This window comes from Sturnus vulgaris, chromosome W (genome assembly GCF_052056855.1).
Source record: "Sturnus vulgaris isolate bStuVul1 chromosome W, bStuVul1.hap1, whole genome shotgun sequence".
NCBI lineage: Eukaryota > Metazoa > Chordata > Aves > Passeriformes > Sturnidae > Sturnus > Sturnus vulgaris.
The window spans coordinates 24,371,274-24,379,312 of record NC_142282.1 but is presented as its reverse complement, the minus strand read 5'-3'; positions in this window follow the sequence as shown (position 1 = coordinate 24,379,312).

The window sequence follows — 8,039 nt, the reverse complement described above, 5'->3', positions numbered from 1 at the left end:
ATAGCCAAGCACTTGCAACTTTAAAAACCATCTAAAAATTGATACAATAGCGCTCTCCTTCCTGAAGATCTTAGCAGCAGCTCTGAAGCCATAGAGGAAGCAGCACTGTTCACACACCCAGGAGGTCTTTCCTACCTGCTCGATCAGAGGCACATTAGAAGAGCAGTAAGAACCTGAGGGGCAGATGCACATACCTTCACACACCTCGCAGTGGGACTGTGGTTAGAGCTGGAGGTTTGATCCTCTTCCTAATAATTTGAGCCGTTAAAACAAAGCCAGAGGTAACAGACCAAGTGAAAATAAAATGCCAGGTTGCAGAAAGAGAATGTTACCTATCTGAACACTTACATAAATTGCCCATCATTCTCTTTGTTTAGGAGACCAAGCCAATGTCCGTATAAATGAAAACAAGTGTGAATATTGATTTTTCTTGAATCAAAACTCAGCTTTATGTCCAAGTCAAAGGCAAATAAACCGGAAAGGCTGCGCTGAGCACTGTGCAGAACTAACATGGAAGACAGTAATTTGACCTCTTATGTAAGCAGTGTTGGAATGGTTCCGCATCCAAAAGGAAGGAAGTCAAAAACGTCTTTGGAAATATTTTAACTTCTGTGCATTTCTTTCTTTGTAATGAACTAATCTCTAACAAGCCAGAACGTGATTGTGTTCAATAGAAACAGATCAATGGCAACATTTAGCCTAAAGGTTTTATGAGATTGATCAGGTAGTTCGCTTTAGATTTAAAGGCACTGTAGTCATATTTAATTTTATTTCTCTCCGTACTTGAGTCTCTTAAACAGGGACCTTCAATTGGACAGGAACGGGACACTGAAGCAAATTGTAATGGATGTTGTAATGGCTTACTTGGAAGCATTTCGTGGGAATTGATTCCTCCTAGGTATCCATCAGCCAGCATTTTAGCGTGAAGGAAATCTTCAAACAGGTAAAACAAAAATTCCCGTTGGTTTAAAACCTGACAACTATATTAATTTTTCACTTTTGAGAATATTTTCATGACCTTTAAAATTCAGACTATATCAAGTATTGTTTCAGCCATTGAACAAAGTGCTTTTGAGAGAGATAGGAGAGGGAAACCAAAACATTTCTCAGAGCCACACTTTCAACTCTGTCCTTGTTACAAACGGCACTTGAGCAAATTCATTTGCCTTTGGAACAGAGAACGACAATGTAATAGGCTTATCATTACGGATTTGAGTGTTCCAGGTTCTTTAGATAGTAACTGATCTATTCAAGATGATCTCTTTCTGAAATAGATCCATTTTGAGAAGGGATTTGGATTTCTTAGAAGAAAGCTCATCCCTATGTTAAAACAGTGTGGTGGGTGGTTTTGCTTGTAATTTTCCTTTTAGAAATTGCAAGGCACAATCGACTTCATAGTTCGAGATCCAAATACCACCATGACATTCCAAACAGGTGTTTCTTTTTGGTTGTTTTTCAATCTGTATATCTTTGGATTGTAAGCAGTAGAACTGTGCTTGAACTGGAAAGAAGTAGCTGAGGTTTCAGAAGTGGAACATACGGTGGAACAGTAAGCTGAGAGCATTGTGCAAGGAGAGGAAAGAGGGGAAAATGGTAAGAGTTTCCTGAGTCGGAAGGGACCCCTAGGGATCGTCAAAGTCCAGCTCCTGGCCCTGCACAGACACTCCAACAGTCCCACCCTCTGCATCCCTGAGAGCATTGGCCAAACACTCCTGGATCTCTGGCAGCCTTGGGGCTGTGCCCATTGCCTGGAGAACCTATTCAGTGCCTGACCAGCCTCTGAGGAAAAAAGCCTTTCCCTGATAGCCAGCCTAATCGTCCCCTGACACAGCTCCTGGCATTCCCTTGGCTCCTGTCCCTGGTCACAGAGAGCAAAGCTGTCCCTGTGCTGCCCTTGAGAGGAGGTGATAGGTCCCAAGTGAGGTGTGAGCTCAGTGTCCTCTCTGCAGCTGAACCAAATGCCCTCAGCCACTCTTTGTATGGCTTCCCCTCCAGCCTCTTCACTATCTCGGTGTCCCTCCTTTGGACATTTCTCCAATAGCCTGAGGTCTTTCTGACGTTGTGGCATCCAAAATTGCCCCAAGGGCTTGAAGAGAGCGCAGTCCCAGCCCAGAGCAGAGCAGGACAATCACCTCTCTCTAGCGAGCGGTGCCACAAGATAGGGACAGTTGTCAAAAATCAGCTGGAGGAACAAATCTAACAGAGAAACAGGTGATCTTGGCACAGGAAATGGAAGAAGCAGAGGAAGAAGAAGATGAGGAGAGGATTCCTTGTAAAAGTGAAGAAAATGAGCATGCAGAACAGAGACTAAGCATTATGCAGGTAAGTGAGCAAGAAAATAAGTTTGAAAGTGAAGGCAGTTTTGTCCAAAAGAAGGAGGAATAGGAAGTCTTTTTGCTGAGAATGAATAGAAAGGTATTTTCCGTTTAGTTTGTATATGAAGCACTCAGGGCTCTGAATCATGGTTTTAAAAAGTTAAGATTTTTGCTAAGAGTAGAAGTAGTTTCCATGACCAAGATGTAAGTTAGGTAGGTAAATGGTAGGTTAATAATTACTAGATGCTTAGGCTAGAGCTAATTGGTATAATTATCTGCTATTATAAATTTACGTACAGAAGAACGTAAAATAAGTAAACTGCTAACCATGAAGCACGGAGCCTTGGATCGTGCCAGAGGGTCACTGAGACCTGATGAAGACTCTCCTGACTTCATCCTTCGAGACCACTGACCCATTTCGAGACCACCGACCCAATTCAAGAGAAGAGCTGTGCACGCGTGAAGGACTAATGGGCTCATTTTAATATGGGATGGGGATGGGAGGTGCCGGGGTTATGCATATGTATTGTATGTACGATCTTGGGGAATGAATAGATGGCAAAGAACCTTGTTCAGAGCCGTCACGCCTTTCGGAGGTGACTCCCGTGCCGGCCGCCGGTGAATAAACATACCACTTTTCGACTTTAATTAGTTAGAGGGTCTTTGTCCGTGATTATACCGAGATTTTAATGATTCAGTTCTAGATCCTTTTGTGGGAAAATGAAGTGTGTAAAGTTGCCAATCATTTTGGAGCGAATTTGGAGGTTTTTGGCGTCCCGGATGAATTTTGGGTTGAATTCTGGGGACTTGATCGTTCCCAGATGAACTGGGGGAGGGGGGGGGGGTGGATTTCGGGAGATTCAGGTCAGTTTTGAGTGGTCCCAGGTTGATTTTGGGGGAGAATTTGTGGAATTTTGGGGGTTCCCGGGTAGCGAGGTTTGGGGTTGTGTTGGTTTGAAAGTAAAACCAGTGCGAGACTCCAAGTCAGTAATACAATTTAATAGGAGAAAAGAGAAAAAATAAAATACATGCAATAATACAAAAGAAAAACCACCAACAAAGTCAGAAAAACAACCTGACACCCTGTCAGTCAGGGTGTTGGTAGCAGTCCGTATAAATGGTGGCTGCAGTCCTCCTGGATGACAAGTGTGGTTCAGTTGAAGCAGTGCTCCTGTAGAAGGTGCAGTTTTCCTCCAAAGATCCAGCGATGATGTCGAAAAAGGTTCAACTTTCCTCTGGGATCCAGTGGAAAGGACTGCCTTGGTGTTCCAAATCTCACTGCTTATCTAGGTAGGAAATGTTTGGCTCCTCCTCCAATGGGATGATGTAATCTTATCAGTCACACTATAGGACTTAATGGCCCATTAACAGAATATGTCTTCTGGAGGAAGGATGGGTTGTGAAAAGATAACGATGACCATCCCACTGATCTTATCAGATGGCACATCAGCAGGGGATATCTCCCACAGAGATAAGGATCACCACCCCTCCCACATTTTAACAGATGGTGATAGAATAGGCATTTTTGCATTGTACCCCAGGACAGGGGTGAATTTGTGGAATGTGGGGAGTCCCAGTTGAATTTTAGGGGGAATTTGTGGAATTCTAGGGATCTCAGGGGAATTTTGGGGTGAATTTGGTGAATTTTAGGGTATACATGGGAATTTTAGGGTTCTCACGTGAGTTTTGGGGATGCCAGGTGAATTTTGGTGTGAATTCTCTCGATTTTGGGGTATCCAGGTGAGCATTTGGGAGTCGTGGGAGAATTTTGGAATGAATTGGGGGGGGATGCAGGTGGATTTTCCGGGGAAATTTGGTGATTTCTGGGAGCCACAGATGGGTCTTTGAGCGAATTTGGTGGATTTGGGGGTATCTGGGTGGGTTTTGAGGGGGCTTTGAGACATTTTGGGGTGAATTTGGGTGGTGTTGGGGGGACTGGGTCTTACGGGTGATATGAGATATTTTGGGGGTTGCAGGTGGGATTTTGGGGTGAAGCCCTGGGATTTGGTGGTTCCCTGTGATTTTTGGGGTGAATTTGTGGAATTTTGGGAGTTGCCAGGTGAGTGCTGGGCATCCCAGGGATGACTTGGGGGTGAATTTTGGGGATTTTGGTTTTCCCAGGTGAATTTCTGAGGTGTAAAAATTCACAAAGGTTTTTTTTGAAAACAAGTTAAAGCCAGAAGGTTATTGAAAATTAATAGATGTGATGCACGAAGGTAATATGCAGACAATACACAGCGAGACAAATCATGGGAAAAATACAGTGGTAACACATGAGTGTGTGAGGATGGGATCAGTAAAGCTAAGGCTCAGCTGAAGTTGAATTTGGAAAAGCATGCCAAAAATAAGAATAATAAAGGCACGTACAGGTATTTCAGTGGGAAAAGGAAGATGAAAAGAAACCTATCACACATCCCCTATTCCCCCCCACCCCCATAAGCCAGACAGGACTAGTGCCAATAGACAAGGAGAAGGCTGAAGAACTCAACAAGTGTTGGTCTCAATTTTTACTGCCAGTCACTATTTCCACATCTCTCAGGTTATTGGACTGGTGGACTTGATTCTAAGCCATAGTAGCAGGTCAGCTTTCAGACCACTTGAGGAACCTGAACATGCAAGATCATGGGACCCACCCAGAGGCATGTCAGGGCCCTGAGAGAACTGGCCGCTGTAGTTGCTAAGGTGCTTCCTCCATCATATTTGAGAAATCAAGGCAACCAGCTGAAGTCTCCAGACACTGTGTTGTATTGACTCCAATACTCTTGGTCTTTTTTGTAAATCTTAGAGCTCTGAGTCAATTTCTGCAGAGGATTCCCAATGCAGTTTCAAAAATGGAATCTTTGTTATTGGTCCTCATGTTGATCTTGGATATTTCCATTTTCTGCACTCCTATGTTTTCGAAACATTTGTAATGACTGAAAAGAAAGCTGAGACGAGGCAGTATGCTCTTTCCAGTGATATAAATGGACCAGTATTCTTTTCAGACAAATATATTTTTGCTGTGTCTAAGCACATGTGCATACCTGTGTTTGATTTATGTGTCCAGGTTTTGGCAATGGGGCAGCCACAGGGCCGTCCTGTGACAATGGCCCAGGCGCTGCCCTGTCCCGCGTTCTTTCAACTGGCTCGACTTAAGGCTGTCCTCCCTGCTGAGAGAAACGGCTGGGACAGCACCTTTAGAAATGTGACTTGATGGTTTGTTTTGTTTTGTTTTGTTTTCTTATTTCTAAAGTTACTAGAAACCTTCACACTGATTTTTTGATGTGTTGGGTTTGGGGATTTTTTTCAGTTTTGGGTGGGTTTTTTTGTGGGATTTTTTGGGGCCTTTTTTGTCTCTTTGGGGATTATTGGTTGGGGTTTTCTGTGTGTTTGTTTGGTCTGCTTTTTTTTTGTGTGTTTGTTTGTTTGGTTTTTTATTATGGTTTTGTAGAGTTTTTTAAGCAAATTGATTGGAAAACTGAATAGTCCTCCACTATAGTCTCCTGGATTCACCTGAGACTCTTCCTAGGCATCTCCCTGATCCATTTTGCAATGAGTCTCACATAATTCTCCTGAGAAAATTGTCTGCTTATGCTTTGGGTGGGTGGGCTGTTTGCTGGGTGGCAAACTGGGTGATGGCCAGGCCCACAGAGTGGTGGGAAATAGAGTTCATCCAGCTGGTCCCCAAGGCTCAGTCTTGGGCCCAGTCCTGTTTAACATCTTTATCAGTGATCTGGACAAGGGGATAGAGTACACGCCCAGGAAGTTCACAGATGATGCAAAGTTGGCTGGTAGTGTTTTTTTCTTCTGGAGGACAGCAGGCTCTGCTTCTTCTTCCTCCTCTTCTGAGGTCGCTGCTCCCTCTTCCTCCCTCATTAAGTGTGATGATTTTGTCACTTGGATGAGTAAACAAACAATTTTAGCAACAATACTAGTGGCAGGGTGCAAGAAAGGAAGAGTTCACATGAATCCCCCCCCCAACAACAGACAATACCTGATGGCTCCTCTGCCCACGTTACTGAGTACACCGGAACCCATTGTCCCCCAAAGATACTCCCTTCTCCCTGCCCCCAGCCATGATGTGAGATGGAATAGAATAACTAAGATTAAGATTCTCCCTATGTAACTCCATCATACTTCGATTCTGGGAAAAAAAATTTCTTGAAGTTCTATCATTTCAGGTTATTTGTATTTGAAATTTCATACTAAAAAGTCTAGCCAGAAACTCATGACAATATTAATAGCCCATTCTAGAATGTCGGAGATGATATACACTTCTTTCAAGAGAATGTGATACCTCACGTGACTTCACCAGAATTTGAATGAACGGCAGGAGTAGTCTACAAGATTCTTGCTGCCATCTGGATTTCCTGGTATTTGGCTGGTCTATGTAAGCCAACCAGCTATTCAGCAGAGGGAATATTAGTGTGATACTTGATGGTATGTGGGATGGAACACAGTAATTTATGGCTTTTTGCATAGTGATGAAGCTGTAAAGAAAGCTCCATAATGCTCAGACAAGGAGGCTGCTGGACTTCAAGCAGCAAAGGCCCAAAACGAACCAGTGAAAAGGTGTCATTGAAAAAAAAAAAAAGCCAGGTGGGGAGCAAAGTGATACTTAAGGGCAGTTTACTGAAAGAGGAAATCTAGTGAAAAAAAAAGTCCAAGAGTGAAGGAATAAGAGGGAAAATGAAACTAAGGAAGGAAATCAATCTCAGCTCATCATTTCAGAAGCTAACAAGTTGTCATTGCAATGATGCATAAAGTGAGAAATAATAAATATGTCTGCGCCAGAATCTGAAATATGAACTTTATTGCATTCTGTCTTTCACGGAATCATACAACAGTCTGTGATTAAAGATCATCTAGTCCAACTTCCTTGCCAGGTAGATCTCACAGTAGATGAAATTGTTCTAGACTAGCCAAACTGATAAGGAGCACTCTCAATGATGGGGCATCCACAACTTCTCTGGAACACCCGTTTGAGTGTCTCACCAGCTTCATTGTAGAAAAGTTTTTCCTTTCAGCCAGTCTAAACCTGGTCTCAGTTTGAAAGCATGGCCCCTTGTCCTGTGTCTGCAAACCTTCCTGAAAAGTCTTTCTCCATTTGTCTTATACCCTCTTTACATATTCAAAGGCCACAATACTGTCTCTCCAGAAACCTCTCTTCTCCAGTCTAAAAGATCCTACTCTTCACAAGAACCAGGTCATAAACTGAGATGGAAGACATCTCAGGAGATCAGATCATCCAACAGCTCAGCGTAAGAATAGCTCTGAAGTGAGGTCAACTAGCTTAGGGCTGTGTCGGTTTGAATTTTGAAAATTACCAGGAATTGAAATGCTTCAAGGAAGAGAACTCTGGGTGGCTCCAGAAACAGCCTGAGAAACTCTAGCAAATTAGAAACCTCAGAAACTACCACTGCTTTCTCTCCCTCAGCCCAAGCAGTCACAAAGAAGAAGTGTTCCCAGCAGGCTGGGATAGCACACATATACACTACATATACATGACAGGCATCGCCATCAGCCACATCCTGCTCCTTTCTGTGGCTGGCAAGAGTGAGACTGGATGTTTACATGTGGGCAAACTGGGTCCCTCCAGCAGCTCAGACACTCAGCCTGTCCAGTGACCCCACTGAATTCCAGTATTCGCAGTGTCCCAAGGCCAGAGCACTACTGTGCTTGCTGGCACAGACCATCACATGCCTCCTAAATCAGTCAGGACTCCCCTGGTCCCACAGCCAGCAC